A 14703-nucleotide genomic window follows, 5' to 3' on the forward strand; every position below is an offset into this window, starting at 1 on the left:
CGGTTTCCCTTATCTCCCTCCCCTCCTCTTATCTCTAGTTGGTACATTCCCCTGGTCTGCCAGGCGCTCGCTCTGGAATGTTGACAGAGCGGAGCCGGCGTCCAGGTTGGCAAGCTGACGGCATTACGAGTTATATCTTAAGTGAAATAAATACTTTAACTTTAATCAGACTCACGTTGTCTATATACTACACTCTTCTAATTCAGCAGTTCATATGCAGCCCAGCACTGGGACAGAGCCTATGGTGGGCTCATCCTATAATATGGTAACTTTAGAGCAAACAAGAAACAACTGCGCATGCGCTCAAGAGTGACGCACTAATGCAGCTGAGAAACGGGGATTCCTGCAGCCAGGCTTAAATTAGTCAGTCACGCGCGCCGTGCCACTGCGCATGCGCGGAGAACAGACACTGTCTCCAGCACGCGCAAAGACGACAGTACCAATAAAGCTTGGATACTGGGATTAGAGTGCCTCACCTCTCCTTGTGCACCGCTCAGTGGAGGCTGCAGGGACCGGGGAGAGGTGGGGGCGGCTGTGAGGAGTGGGGCCCCGTGTGCCCCGGAGTGACGCGCGCGCTCACGACGCTGCACGAGCCACCATCGCGCACGAAAAAAACAAGGCGTCTCAGCAGGGGACCTTGCACGGAGTGCAGCCTGTGAACAGCCCTGGAAAGAGGCCGCTCAGTCTCACTGCGCATGCGCAGAGGATATACACTAAGTCTCACTGCGCCTGCGCAGAGCAAAGACCCGCACAGAAGAGTTGAATAGAGGGGCTTTGCATTTCCATACATCTCAGCGCGTGCTGTGGCGGGAGGCGGCTCGAGCTCCGTGGCGGGAGGCAGCTCACTCGTGTCCCCGCGCGGACACCGTCATTGTTGTGTTTCTTTGTGTCCCTGCTCGGACCCCGTCCCACCTTGCACCGACTTCTGGAGTTTGATTGCCTTAACAGTGCTGTCTATCCTTGGCGCATGCGCAGCTGTTCATCCATCAGGCCCTCTTTAATCCGCGCGTCACTGCATGAAACCTATCTGTCCTCAGCGCATGCGCAATTCATCTAAGGCTCTTTTACCCACGCTATGGGAAGCAGTGTCTGTACCCAGCGCATGCGCAGATGTTTATCCACATGCCCTCTTTTAACCCGACCACAGCACCTACATGAAACCCCAGGTGAGGTCCAGAGATACAAAGACTGTCTGGAGCTGGAGGGTCTCGAGCCTGCTGCACGGGATTCATCTGTTGTTGTTGTTGTTGTCTGCATCGATCGGTGATTATTTTGTCTCAACAATGCCCATTGGCCCTCACTGCTGGGGTTGGGTCACTCTTTTCAAGGCCTCAGCAAACGGTGACATTTGTTTCACCTGAAAAGTCTGTGATGAGAAGATCGACTTGAATCTCGTTTGTGGCTTTCACCAGAGTGAAGGGGAGCGGCCCCGCCAATCGAAAGTGAAAGAACGCACTCCCAGCAGCACCGACTGCGCCTCAGGTAAACAAGCATTGGCATCGCACTCCCAGGCAGCACCGACTGCGCCTCATTGTACCTGGGAGAGTGAAGGGGGGCCGCCCCGTGAATCGAAAGTGAAAGAACACACTCCCAGGCAGCGCCGACTCCGCCTCATTGCACCTGGGCCTGCACAGCATCATCTGATGAGGCTAAAACACCCCCAAATATGACTCAACCTCACTAGGGCCTCAGTGACCAGGCAGCGGTCAGCCAATGCCCATCAGGTAAACAAGCATTGGCAACGCACTCCCAGGCAGCACCGACTGAGCCTCATTGCACCTGGGCTGGGCATGCACAGCATCACTGATGAGGCTAAAACTCCCCTTAATATGTCTCAACCTCACTAGGGCCTCAGTGACCAGCCAGCTCCGACTGCGCCTCATTGCACCTGGGCCTGCACAGCATCATCTGATGAGGCTAAAACTCCCCCAAATATGACTCAACCTCACTAGGGCCTCAGTGACCAGGCAGCGGTCAACCAATGCCCATCAGGTAAACAAGCATTGGCATCGCCAGTAGGTCTCGCCTCTGGGACCTTATAAGGGTTTAGTTATCCAGCACAATATCCTTGGTGCAACAACATCAACTGTTGCATGGCTAAACACTTATAAGGTCCCAAAGGCAAGACCTATTGGCTATGCCAATGCTTGTTTTCATTGGTTCCTGTTTGTGCCTTTTAGGGATGCATGCTTCTGTTTCGTCCTTGAGTCTAACTACTCCCGCCTTTTGTTGATCTAGATCACGAGTACTCACAAACATTTTCCCGGGGGCCGCAAAGTTTGGCCTATGGTGTGACCGAGGGCCGCACTGATGCCAGCGGGGTGTAAAGTCGGGGTAGGGAAACAAAGCATTTATATCTAGTGGCTGCCTTTAAGAATGAAGGTGTTCCTAAAGTTAAAGGCCTAGTTACTTCATTTTCCTAACTGCAATTCACCTTTAAATAAGTGTTTGCTGTATATGTACGTTTCTTGTTAATGTTAGTTCTGACTCGAGTAAACAGCAGCCCAGTGCTGCTGCGGCCCAGGGGACCGCAAATAAAGACCTGAAGGGCCTTATGCGCCCCCCCGGGCCGTACTTTGAGTATCACTGATCTAGATCCTCCCGGCGACCAACCCAGCTACATGTGTATTTCCATGTTCTTCAAAAAGGGGTCGCAGTTGAGCAGACAGGCTTGTCAAGTCTTCAAGGAAGTGTGAGTGTGACGAGGCTGGTGTATTTATTCACCACTTAACTAATCAGTCTCCTGTGCCTCCATTCTCACGTAAGCCACAATTTGTGAAACATTTGCTATTTTAAGGATTGTAATAACATCACTTTTGTATATTTAAGTCCATACAGATACTGAAAACAGCAAACCGCAAGTACAAAAATGAAAAGTACAGGGGGTACGAGCCCTAAACAAAACAAAAAATAGGGTTTAGAGAGGCAGGGTTTGCAAATTAGCATAGGCAGTGTGCAGTAATGTCACAGAGAGGGACATTGCAAATCTATTATGCCTCTCTTTAATGGTAATGAACCGTGATTCACGTAATATAAGCACGCACATGAGCAGCGTACCTCATGCACATGAATAAAGAAGTCTCAAATGTATTTTGGTACAACAATGTGGGAGAGTTTTAATGAAACGTGGGGAAACATGTTAACATTGACTTTTATTGGGCAGAGCAAGTTTCCAGTGGGAGAAAGCTAAAATATTGTAATGCATGATATAGAATGAATATAGTGCTCTCTGAATCTGACTTGCATATCTATGTACATTTTTTTACTGCATTGCACAGATATTCTATGCAGTAGTCTATTATTATTTTCCTTTTGCATGATAGCTGTGCATTACAGTTAGCTTATAGATGCCACTTCTTCAGCTATTCACTAATGGTGAGCATTTTTATTTTGGTGCCCGTAAGCATTCTCTATCTCAGTGCGACCCTGACAGTTGGCAGCCCACTAGCGATTCATTTTATTTTTTTAAACAGTTTTTATTGCAGACTTATGATATACAGAGTACATGTATTTAGGTATCGTTCTCCTGCTGTCAGAGCCCCTCAGCATTCGTTGACTGTTGTACACGGCCTTCAAGCCCACAACCCGGAGGTCAGGCGGCGTCATGCAATGTAACTCTAATCTCAGTGGTGCAGTGACAGTTGCAGCCGTTTCGCAGGGAATTCCCTTGTCCGCATTTACTTTTCTCCCCTCTCAAACCCCCCCACATCAATTTAACATTCCAACTCCCCTCCCACCCCTCCCAACCCCCTATTAGTCCCTCCACCTACGCCTGAGTTCGCGGTTAGCCTGCGTTCATGAATGTAGTCAGGAGTCGATATATGTCTACGTGATAGATGTATCCTGTGTGTTGTCGGGGGCTGTAGTATCTAAGTTGGGAGTGCCCTCTCTGTCTAGGGATGTGCTGTCACGTAAGGCTTGCACAAGCGTTTCCCATGCAGCTGCTGCCTCTAGCGCTTTGTCATCTGCTTTGCGGCGAGCTTGTTGATATCGGAGCGTGCTCGCACAGGCTGCCCATTTCAGGAACTCATTAACCCATCGCCTGTATATAGGGCCCGTTCTCGATTTCCAGTTTCTCGTTATTTCTCGTTTGGCCAAGAGAAGGCCCATATCTATAAATTTACTTGTGATCTTATTTTTTGGCGTGTGAGGGAACCAGTGCAATATATCAATGGCCTTATCATAATGTAACCCTCTGTCTGTTATTTCGTTAAGCGTCTCGCCAATCTCCTGCCAGTATTCTCGCAGGTAAGACAATCCCATAGCATGTGGCCCAGTTTCACTCGCCCCGCAGTGCATCTGGGGCATGCCGCGTCAGCCACCCCGAAATATTTCCCAATTTTACCAGGTGTTAATTAAGCTCTATGGAGAACATAAAAGTGTATTAGCTGGAAGCGTGCATTTCTTGTGCTCTTTCGCGCTCGCCTCACTATTTGTGTCCAAGTTGTGTCGGGGATCTCCGTGTCGAGTTCCGATTCCCATTTAGCTTTCAATACCATCAGCGGCTGTAAAGTCTCCCGGAGCATCCTAGAGTAGAGGCATGTCACCGCTTTATAAGTGCCTGCTGCCATCATGGTATATTGGCAGGCCATGGATGTCGTGGGTTCCAAGAGCCCTTCCCTCCAGTGTGCCTGCATGGCCCTGGTCACCGCGGCGTGCAGTAAGTATCCCCCCCTCGACAGGTCGTAACAGTCTTGTAAAGACTGATACGGTAGTAGCACACCATCTTCGTACAGGTCGCCAATCATTTGTAACCCTGCGTCCTCCCAGATCTGTAACCGTGACCAGTCTCCTCCGTGGTGGAGCGCCGTCACCCTTCCCAGCGGTATCTCAGGCGCGTACGAATGACTCACGCCCGCTCGGCGCTGTGAACGGTTCCAGCAAAGCCTGAACGTTTGCTTTTCCAGGGACAAGTCTCTGAGGGAGAGCTTCTGCTGCAGTGTGATATAAGCCAAGATATGGCGTGGGTTGCCTATGTCCCTCTCTTGTTCCGGGCCTCGGAACACCCTCGCTACGTGGACATGGTGGTGGTGGCGTGGTGGTGGTGGATGTGGGGGTGGATGTGGTGGTGGACATGGTGGTGGACATCGTGGACGTGGATGTGGTGTTGATGGACGTGGTGGTGGTGGACGTGGTGGTGGTAAATGTGGTGGTGGCCTCGTGGTGAACGTGGTGGTGGACATGGTGGTGGTGGCCGTGGTGGTGGTGGAGGTGGTGGTTGTGGACGTGGTGGTGGTGGAGGTGGTGGTGGATGTGGTGGTGGTGGATGTGGTTGTTGTGGACGTGGTGGTGGATGTGGTGGTGGTGGATGTTATGGTGGTGGACGTGATGGTGGTGGATGTAGTGGTGGACGTGGTGGTGGACATGGTGTTGTTAGTGGTTGTGGTGGTGGATGTGGTGGACATGGTGGTGGTGGACGTGGTGGTGGTAGATGTGGTGGTGGTGGACGCAGTGGTGGTGGACGCGGTGGTGGTGGACGTGGTGGTGGTGGACATAGTGGTGGTGGACATAGTGGTGATGGACGTGGTGGTGGTGGACGTGATGGTGGTGGACGTGGTGGTGGTGGACGTGGTAGTAGTGGACATGGTGGTGGTGGACGTGGTAGTGGTGGACGTGGTGGTGGACGTGGTGGTTGTAGTGGATGTGGTGGAGTGGATGTGATGGTGGTGGTGGTGGATGTGGTTGTGGTGGTAGTGGTGGTGGACGTGGTGGTGGTGGGTGTGGTGCTGGTTGACGTGGTGGTGGTGGAGGTGGGTGTCGGGGTGGTGGTGGACATGGTGGTGGACGTGGTGGTGGTGGACATGGTGATGGTGGTGGACATGGTGGTGGTGGACGTGGTGGACATGGTGGTGGTGGACGTAGTGGTGGTGGTAGATGTGGTGGATGTGGTGGACATGGTGGTGGTGGACGTGGTAGTGGTGGACGTGGTGATGGTGGTGGTGGTGGACGTGGTGGACATGGTGGTGGTGGTGGTGGTGGGAGTGGTGGTGGTGGACATGGTGGAGGTGGTGGTGGACGTGGTGGTTGTGGTGGAGTTGGTGGTGGTGGATGTGGTGTTGGTGGACGTGGTGGTGATGGATGCAGTGGTGTTGAACGCGGTGGTGGTGGATGCAGTGGTGGATGTGGGGGAGGACGTGGTGGTGGACGTGGATGTGGTGGTGGTGGATATGGTGGTGGTAGACATGGTGGTGGCCTCGTGGTGGCTGTGGTGGTGGTGATGGACATGGTGGTGGTGGACATGGTGGTATTGATGGATGTGGACATTGTGGTGGTTTATGTAGTGGTGGTGGATGTGGTGGTGGACGTGGTGGTGGTGGTGGACGTGGATGTGGTGGTAGTCTCATGGTGGATGTGGTGCCGTGTTGGTGGTGGTGGACATGGTGGTGGTGGATGTGGTGGACCTGGTGGTGGTGGACGTAGTAGTGGTGGATATGGTGGTGGAGGAGGTGGTGGTTGTGGACGTGGTGGTGGTGGTGGTGGATGTGGCGGTGGTGGATGTGGTGCTGGTCGACATGGTGGTGATGCACGCGGTGGTGGTGGACGCGGTGGTAGTGGATGTGGGGGTGGACGTCGTGGTGGACGTGGATGTGGTGGTGGTGGACGTGGTGGTGGTAGATGTGGTGGTGGACTCGTGATGGCCGTGGTGGTGGTGGTGACATGGTGGTGGTGTGATGCACATGGTGGTGGTGGGCGCGGTGGTGGATGTGGTGGACATGGTGGTGATGGACGTAGTGGTGGTGGATGTGGTGGTGGAGGTGGTGGTGGAGGTGGTGGTGGTAGTGGATGTGGTGGTGGTGGACGTGGTGGTGGAGGATGTAGTGGTGGATGTGGTGGTGGTGGAGGTGGTGGTGGAGGTGATGTTGTTAATGGATGTGGTTGTGGTGGACGTGGTGGTGGACATGGTGGTGGTGGTCATGGTGGTGGTGGATGTGGTGGACCTGGTGGTGGTGGAGGTGGTGGTTGTGGACGTGGTGGTGGTGGTGGGGGTGGTGTTGGATGTGGTGGTGGATGTGGTGGTGGACGTGGTGGTGGAGGTGATGTTAGTGGATGTGGTTGTGGTGGATGTGGTGGTAGTGGACAAGGTGGTGGTGGACGTGGTGGTGGATGTGGTGGACCTGGTGGTGGTGGATGTGGTGGTGGTATATGTGGTGGTGGTTGACACAGTGGTGGTGGACGCGGTGGTGGTGGACGTGGTGATAATGGACGTGGTGGGCGTGGTGGTGGAGGTGGACATGGTGGTGGTGGACATGATAGTGGTGGACGTGGTGGTGGACGTGGTTGGTGGTAGTAGTGGACGTGGTGGGTGTAGTGGTGGATGTGGTGGTGGATGTGTTGGTGGTAGTGGACGTGGTGATGGTGGACGTGGTGGTGGATGTTGTGGTGGTGGTAGTGGTGTTGGACGTGGTGGTGGTGGGTGTGGGGGTGGTGTACGTGGTGGTGGTGTAGGTGGGTGTTGTGGTGGTGGACATGGTGGTGGTGAATGTGGTGGATGTGGTGGTGGTGGACGTGATGGTGGTGGTTGTGGACGTGGTGGTGGTGTTGGACATGGTGGTGGTGGTGGACGGGTTGGTGGTGGACGTGGTGGTGGTGGTGGACGTATTGGTGGACGTGGTGATGGTGGTGGACGTGGTGGTGGTGGATGTGGTGATGGTAGTGGACATGGTGGTGGATGTGGTGGACATGGTGGTGGTGGACGTGGTGGTGGTGGATGTGGTGCTGGTGGTAGATGTGGTGCTGGTGGTAGATGTGGTGGAGGTGGGTGTGGTGGTGGACATGTAGCACAGAATTCCTGGGAGCTATAAATACACGCTGAATTCAAAATCCTTGCTTTATATTGATTTTACGCGTGGACGATCCCGTCCCACGCGGTGCAAACCCTGTGCGCAGCCAGTATTTTGTGTGGGACAGGCCGTTCAGCGTTACTTGCATCTCGGAGTGTGCCAGATGTTTACTACCAGATATAAGTTTTATGGACATCACGAATATTGGCCTTTTCATAGATCAGGTTTTTCCCAAATGTACAACTTGAACACAGCAATCCGCCACAAACAAACAATATTTCCTCGAAAAAGAGCTACTTTCTCGCAAGTTCCCTTTAAAAATGCTTTCCTTCCCATTATCAAACCCTGTGCGGGTTAATGATCTTTTCATATCGGAACAAATTAAAAGGTGCAGCATTTAAAATGTTAACATAATAACCCACAAGCAGATATCTTTGCAGACTAGGGTCCTGAAGCGCAGTATTGGCGAAAATTACAGAAAATCTGTGAGGGAACACAGACATTGACATTTTACTCTAGGGCAACCCCCACACACGCACGTAAGCACGTACACACGCACCATTCTCTGTTCTTGATCACAGAGCTATCTGTGGGACACGTCAAATTAAAGTGGTATTCATCGTGTGCGGCCTGCTGTGTTTTTCTGAGTGATTACACCCCTGTGCGTGTGGATTACCCATACCTTAGAATACTCATGAGCGGCAGGAGTAAACAGCTGCGGAATAACTGCCCCCTGCTGACTCATGGCATGCAATCCTACTCGGAGCCTCGTATACCACACATGTAATAATACAGAACAGAGCACCCTTTCGAGTGGATGACAGTGTAGGCCACATAACTTTCAACCCAGTAACCCCCCCATAATGCACTCATCCTGCACACACTTTCCTTAAAGCGACTTCCTAGCTGGTGACCCGCATGCATGCACTCACCCTGCAAACACTTTCCTTAAAGCGACTTCCTAGCTGGTGACCCCCATGCATGCCTTCACCCTGCACACACTTTTGTTGCAATAACTTCCTAGCCAGTGACCCCCCATGCATGCACTTACCTTGCACACACTTTCCTTGCGGTGACTTCCTAGCTGGTATTCACCATGCACGCACTCACCCTGCACGCACTCTCCCTGCAGTGGCTAGTGGCTACCTAGCTGGTGACCCCCTTTGCACACACTTTTCTTGCAGTGACTTCCTAATCGGCTGTGGTGACTTCCTAGCTGGTGACCCTCATACACGCACTCCCCCTGCACACACTTTGTTGTAATGACTTTCTGCAAGAAGCCTCTCTATGCACAATCTCACTGACACACTCCCTCTGATATAACGTCTGCACAATGGTTCCCGGTGCACACATTTCTTGGAAGACACGCGCCTTGCACGTACTTTCCATGAGGGGTGTCACAGCGATATATATACCACCAGCGCGTTTTCAGGGCATCGGTGACGTATCACGCACTGCTGGCAGACAGTTGTTCTCAGACACTACCTGCACTCACAGTCCCCTCACAATCACGCTGCACACACCTTCAACGAGCAGCCCTTCATCGCTGCACACAGCCCTCCAGCAGACAGTCATTACACACACTGGTTCACCCTCTCCTTGCTTCCTCACCACCTGCACGGATGCAACTTTCACACTATGATTCCATACACTCACTATCACCCGTACACACATCCACTCTCCCCACAGTGACTTCTTGCAGTGTGCGCCCTATTCACACCTCAACCACACGCGTGCACACACAGTCCCGGTAGACAGGGACTTCCCCTCCCATACAAACTCACTCCTTTCAAGATCTCCCTGTGACGGCTCACTACCAGACGCGCACCTCTGATCACTCCCCGAGTTACACCTTCAACCAGTGACGCGCTGATCGGCCTCCCTCCGTGGGGCATCCAATCTCACACCAGAGGGCGCCCGTTTACACACTTATCACACTATCTGCTCCATCCTTTTGTTATTGTTAGCCACTGCCATGGCACTCCTCACTGTGGTAGTGCCCCCAGCCTCCCCTCTTCAATGCCCTCGATGAAGTCTGCAGCGATCCCCTCTCGTGCACAGCTCCCAGGTACACGTAAGTGCCCTTCTCCCACCAGCAATGTCCCCTCTCCCCCCTTGCAGGGCATCCCTTGCCCCCTGCAGCCCCCGTCCCCGAACCCTGTGTTACCCTTCTAACCCCCGAATTACTGCGTGTCTACTACAGTGCCCTTTCGCTCCCTCTTCAGCACATCTGTTACCCCCACCAGGCCCTCTCTCTCAAGCAGTGCAGCTTTCACACCACCTGGAGTTCTTTCTCACCTCTAGCAGAGCCCCTCTCACCCTTAGTAGCGCCACTCTCATCCCCAGCAGCACCCCTCACAGCGTCCTCTAACCACCCCACAGCGCCTCTCACATCCTCGCAGCACCCATCACACCCTCGCAGCGCCCATCACACCCTCGCAGCGCCCATCACACCCTCGCAGCACCCATTACATCCTTGCAGCGCCGCTCTCACACCAGCTACAGTTCTCTCACCTCTCGCAGCCCCCTCTCACCCTTAGCAGCCCCCCTCAAGCTTTGAAGCCATCGCTGTTGCATATTTATCTTATGCAACTAACAACCATTGACAAAGCCAATAGTCCTGGCTTGAGGTAGATGTAATGTTACTTGTTATATATGGATGGAATGGCGAAGCAGCAAAATACCAGAGGGGGCGACACACTATGCCGAGTATGGATTTTCAGTTTGGGTTTTTAAGCCATATCCTTCATTACATCGACCACGTCCCTCTGGGAGCCATCACAAGGTTTTTCATTCCACTTAAAGTCATTTCTCCGGTATAGTGACTTCCTGCTGAACTGGGAGAACAAGTTCACTCAGACTTGGCAGTCAGCTCCAGAGAGACTAATCCATGCCCGGGCCCCTCATCCATTGGCACCTTGTGATTCTTACAGCGTTACTGTTTATATCTCATTCCCCTTATTGGATTTTGTCATTTTAGTGTCATTTTATTCAATACATTTTACCTTTTTTTTTCTATTTTGGTTTGGGTTTTTTATTGTTTTGCATTTTGACTTTTACTTTTTTGGTTTCTGCATAAATATTTGACATATTACCTTAAGTTAAGCCTGCCTGTTCCGTGCTTAGGTACCAGGGGGTGATCCTAGGTAAATTGAATGGCTTTGAAAGTTCATTCTGACGGTTGTGATTGTTCCTCATCTACCGTAAATAATAATTCAGTTTCTTACAGAAACTATCTGAAATTATCTGCAAAACAGGCAGGTGATAACCTACCAGGCTTGAAGCACCCTGTGGACAAACTGGAATATGGGAACAGTATTGTGTGGCAATAGAACCTCTAAAAAAATTCAGCTTGGAGATGAACCAGGAACCACGCTTGAAAGTCACAACTTTTTAAAACAAGGTAGTCAGGAAAGTGTGGCGAATATATTGCAGCTCTTTGCATTTTGGCAGCCCCAAGCAAATTTGAGAACAGAGTGGATGTATGTAGCAGAGGCGAGTCTGTTCACCCAATGTGAGTGGTGAGATCCGCTTTGCTGGTCTGCCTGAAGTTATGATGCTGCTGACAGTGGCCTGTCTGCTAATAGCGATGGCGTGACTGGAGGATCTATGAAGCCAAATAAGAGAAAGTTATCTTCCGACACCACAGTCTTCGTGACTGAGACCAGTAATACTGAAGACTCTGAGACTCACAGCAGTAATTTCTCCTTTCAGAGCGTTATTGCTGCAGATGGAGTGAAGTCCAGAAGTAAGCACATTACTAAGGTAACAACAAAGTTTAATATTGTTCATTTGTATTAACAGTTTCTCTTTTGCAGCTTTTGGAAATGCATTTTCTAGTTTTGTTGCTTTTTGGTTAGTTTTTTATTGTAGGCTGTTATCTTCGGTTTAAAGGGAAAGATGTTGTAGTGTGTGACTGTGGCGTGGGATCAAGAAGAGACCTAAGACCAGTTCGGGGTAGGTAAGGTTTTATTTTGGAAAATGTCTTTTTATGTCAGGTTGTCAAGATGTCTCTCTGAAAAGCCCCGCGGTCCGTGATGGCGTCTGGTTATGGTCTTGTTTCCAGATGGTTAAGAAGCAGGCTTCAGGGGATTTTCCGTTCTTCCTAACTCCTCGTTGGACTCCGCCAGGGAAAAGAAAAAGGTACAGATTGTCAGAATATGTACTCTATCTGGACTCTCCCACAGGGAACCGGGCAAGTGCAGGGGACACCCGTGCTAAGGTACTAAACACTTTATTAAACGTGCAAAGGTGCAGAGGCGTGATTACTGGTGAGAAGGGGTATATTTACACGGTGAGGACAAAGAAAGGTTGGGCATATTTTGTGGCAGACACGCGGCTACGGTTTACAAGAACCCCGTCTTCCACGGATCCGTAGGCCTGCTGGCTTACTCCTGTCGTCCTCGGGTTTGCCTCCAAAAGCTCCGTTCTCTGCTCCTCTGTGCCGCTCTCCCACTCTCGATCCTCGGTCGGTGGCATCACACGCCAGGACATCTTCTTCCGCGTTTTTACCCACTAGGAATCCCGCGTCGTCATCAGGGGCCGGAGCTGCATACTCGTGTGTCTTCCAGTTAAAGGGGCCGTCATCCAATTCGTCGGCTAGTTCCCAGGAACAGGCTTCTCCCCTGTTCCAGTCATGCTGATAATGAAGCAGAGAGGGGGAGGACGTCAGTTCACTACGCCACCGCTCAACATTATCCGGTTCTTTTCCTCCCGTCCCCTGCCCAGTGTTACATTCCTCCCCCCCTGGTTTCTGCCGATTGGGAAGAATGAATTGTCTGGATAGGAAATCAGCGTTTCCATTCTCAGTACCCTTTCGATGTTGTATTGAAAAAGAAAAAGGTTGTAGAAAAAGGAACCACCTGAGTACTCTAGGGTTATGGGCTTTGGTCCTGTTCATCCATTGTAGCGGGGCGTGATCTGTATAAAGTACAAAAGGCTTGCCTTCTAGGTAGTACTTTAATTTCTCCATCGCCCACCTTATCGCCAGGCATTCTCTTTCGATCGTGGGATATTTGCACTCCCTAGGATTTAGTGTTCGGCTAATGTAGAGGATCGGATGTTCTAATCCGTACTCTCCTATTTGGGACAATACAGCTCCTAAGCCCATGTCCGAAGCATCCGTGGCTAAAGAGAAAGGTTTACCGAAGTTGGGAGGTATCAAAATTGGGCTTGTAGTGATGGCCACTGTAAGGATCTTAAAGGCTTGTTTAGCCTCCTCCGAAGTATTTAGAATGGAGGAGGGTTTAATATCCTTTCTTAAAAGGTCTGTGAGCGGAGCTGCTGTCACCGCAAAGTTGTCTATAAATCTCCTGTAATGGCCTACAAGGCCTATAAAGGCTTGTATCTCTCTCTTTGTTTTGGGGAATGGAGTATTCCTGATGGCTTTTACTTTTTCCTCTTGAGGGGCTATAACACCTTCCCCCAACATATACCCCAGGTATTTAAACCCGGAGTATGCCTGTCTAGATTTTTTTGGGTTAATGTGTAACCCTGCCTTGTGTAGGGCTTCCAGAATAGCTGTTAAGTGTGTTAAGTGTTCTGACCAGGTATTGCTGAAAATTACAATGTCGTCAAGATAGACGGAACAGAAGGAGGAATAGGGGTGTAGGATGGTATTCATCAACCTCTGGAAGGTCGCAGGTGCCCCATGCAGCCCAAAGGGCAAGACGTTGAACTCATATAGGCCCTCCTCTGTTGCAAAGGCAGTCTTTTGTTTATTTTCTTCCCTAAGGGGGTACCTGGCAGTACCCCTTAGTGAAGTCTAGCATGGTAATAAACTTGGCTTCGACTATCCTTTCTATTAAATCACCCACCCGGGGAATGGGATAGGCATCAAAGGAGGAGATGTTATTTAAAGCTCTAATGTCCATACAGAACCGGGTCGTCCCGTCCGATTTAGGAATCATTACAATAGGGGACGACCAGATACTTCTTGATGGACGGATAACTCCCAACTTGAGCATGTCTGTACTTCCCTTTTATATCCTGTCGTCATGCTGCCGGCACCCTGTAGGGTTTTTGTTTAACACATTTCCCTGGTTCTGTTTCTATTTTGTGCTCTATCAAATGTGTTCATCCTGGCAGGTCCGAAAACGTTGGAGAGAAGGGATGTAAGGTGTTTTGGAGCTCAGTTTTCTGGGCGTATGTAAGTTCTTCATTAACAGGCAGTTGTTCTAAGGTGCTCTGCTCTGACCCAGTAGGGATTCCGAATTGAGCTACCTTGGGTATCGGACCTATCCATTTTTTCAATAGCTTGATGTGAAAGGTCTGCCTCCTCGAAGGGGAGATCTGGACCCTGTAAGTGGTTCTCCCTATGGTGTCTACTATGAGATAGGGACCCAGCCATTCACTCCTGAATTTATTAGTGGAGGAGGGTAACAACACTAAAATCCAGTCTCCCTTTTCTAGGGTTCTCCATTTCTTGCCTTTGTCATAATATTTCTTTTGCCTGTTCTGGCTATTTTCTAAGGAAGAGTATGCCAAATCTCTCAGTTTGCTGAGCTAGTACTACAGCTGTTGAGTATACTCCAGTAGGGTTTTCTGTTTGTGGTGTTTCTCTTGTTCCCAAGTGCCCTTCGTTATTTCCAAGAGGGACCGAGGTTGTCGGCCGTACAGCAGTTCAAAGGCTGAGCAACCTAAACTACTTTGTACCTGGGCCCTCAGTACATATAGTGCTAACGGTAGGACTTGGTCCCAGTCTGTGTGTTCAATGGAGAGCATTTTTTTAGGGTTGTTTTCAAGGTCCTGTTGTACCTTTCTACCAACCCATCTATTTGGGGGTGGTAGGCTGAGGTTTTTATGTGAGACAAATCTAGCAATTTACAGACTTCCTTCATCAGTCTGGAGACGAACGGGGTCCCCTGGTCTGTTAAGATTTTCTTTGGAAATCCCACCCTCGAGAATAATTCTATCAGTTCAG

General features: G+C 50.8%; 1 protein-coding gene across 1 annotated transcript in view; it reads left to right on the forward strand.

The window, feature by feature from the left end:
• The first annotated feature begins 11492 nt into the window (after positions 1 to 11492).
• Positions 11493 to 14703, forward strand: part of LOC144805981 (uncharacterized) — a 955295-nt gene continuing 952084 nt past the window's right edge. The window contains 1 exon segment of the mRNA XM_078672442.1: positions 11493 to 11546. The gene's annotated coding sequence lies outside the window, so the exon portion shown is untranslated.

Source organism: Lissotriton helveticus, assembly GCF_964261635.1.
Source record: "Lissotriton helveticus chromosome 1_1 unlocalized genomic scaffold, aLisHel1.1 SUPER_1_unloc_38, whole genome shotgun sequence".
In the NCBI taxonomy this organism is placed as follows: domain Eukaryota; kingdom Metazoa; phylum Chordata; class Amphibia; order Caudata; family Salamandridae; genus Lissotriton; species Lissotriton helveticus.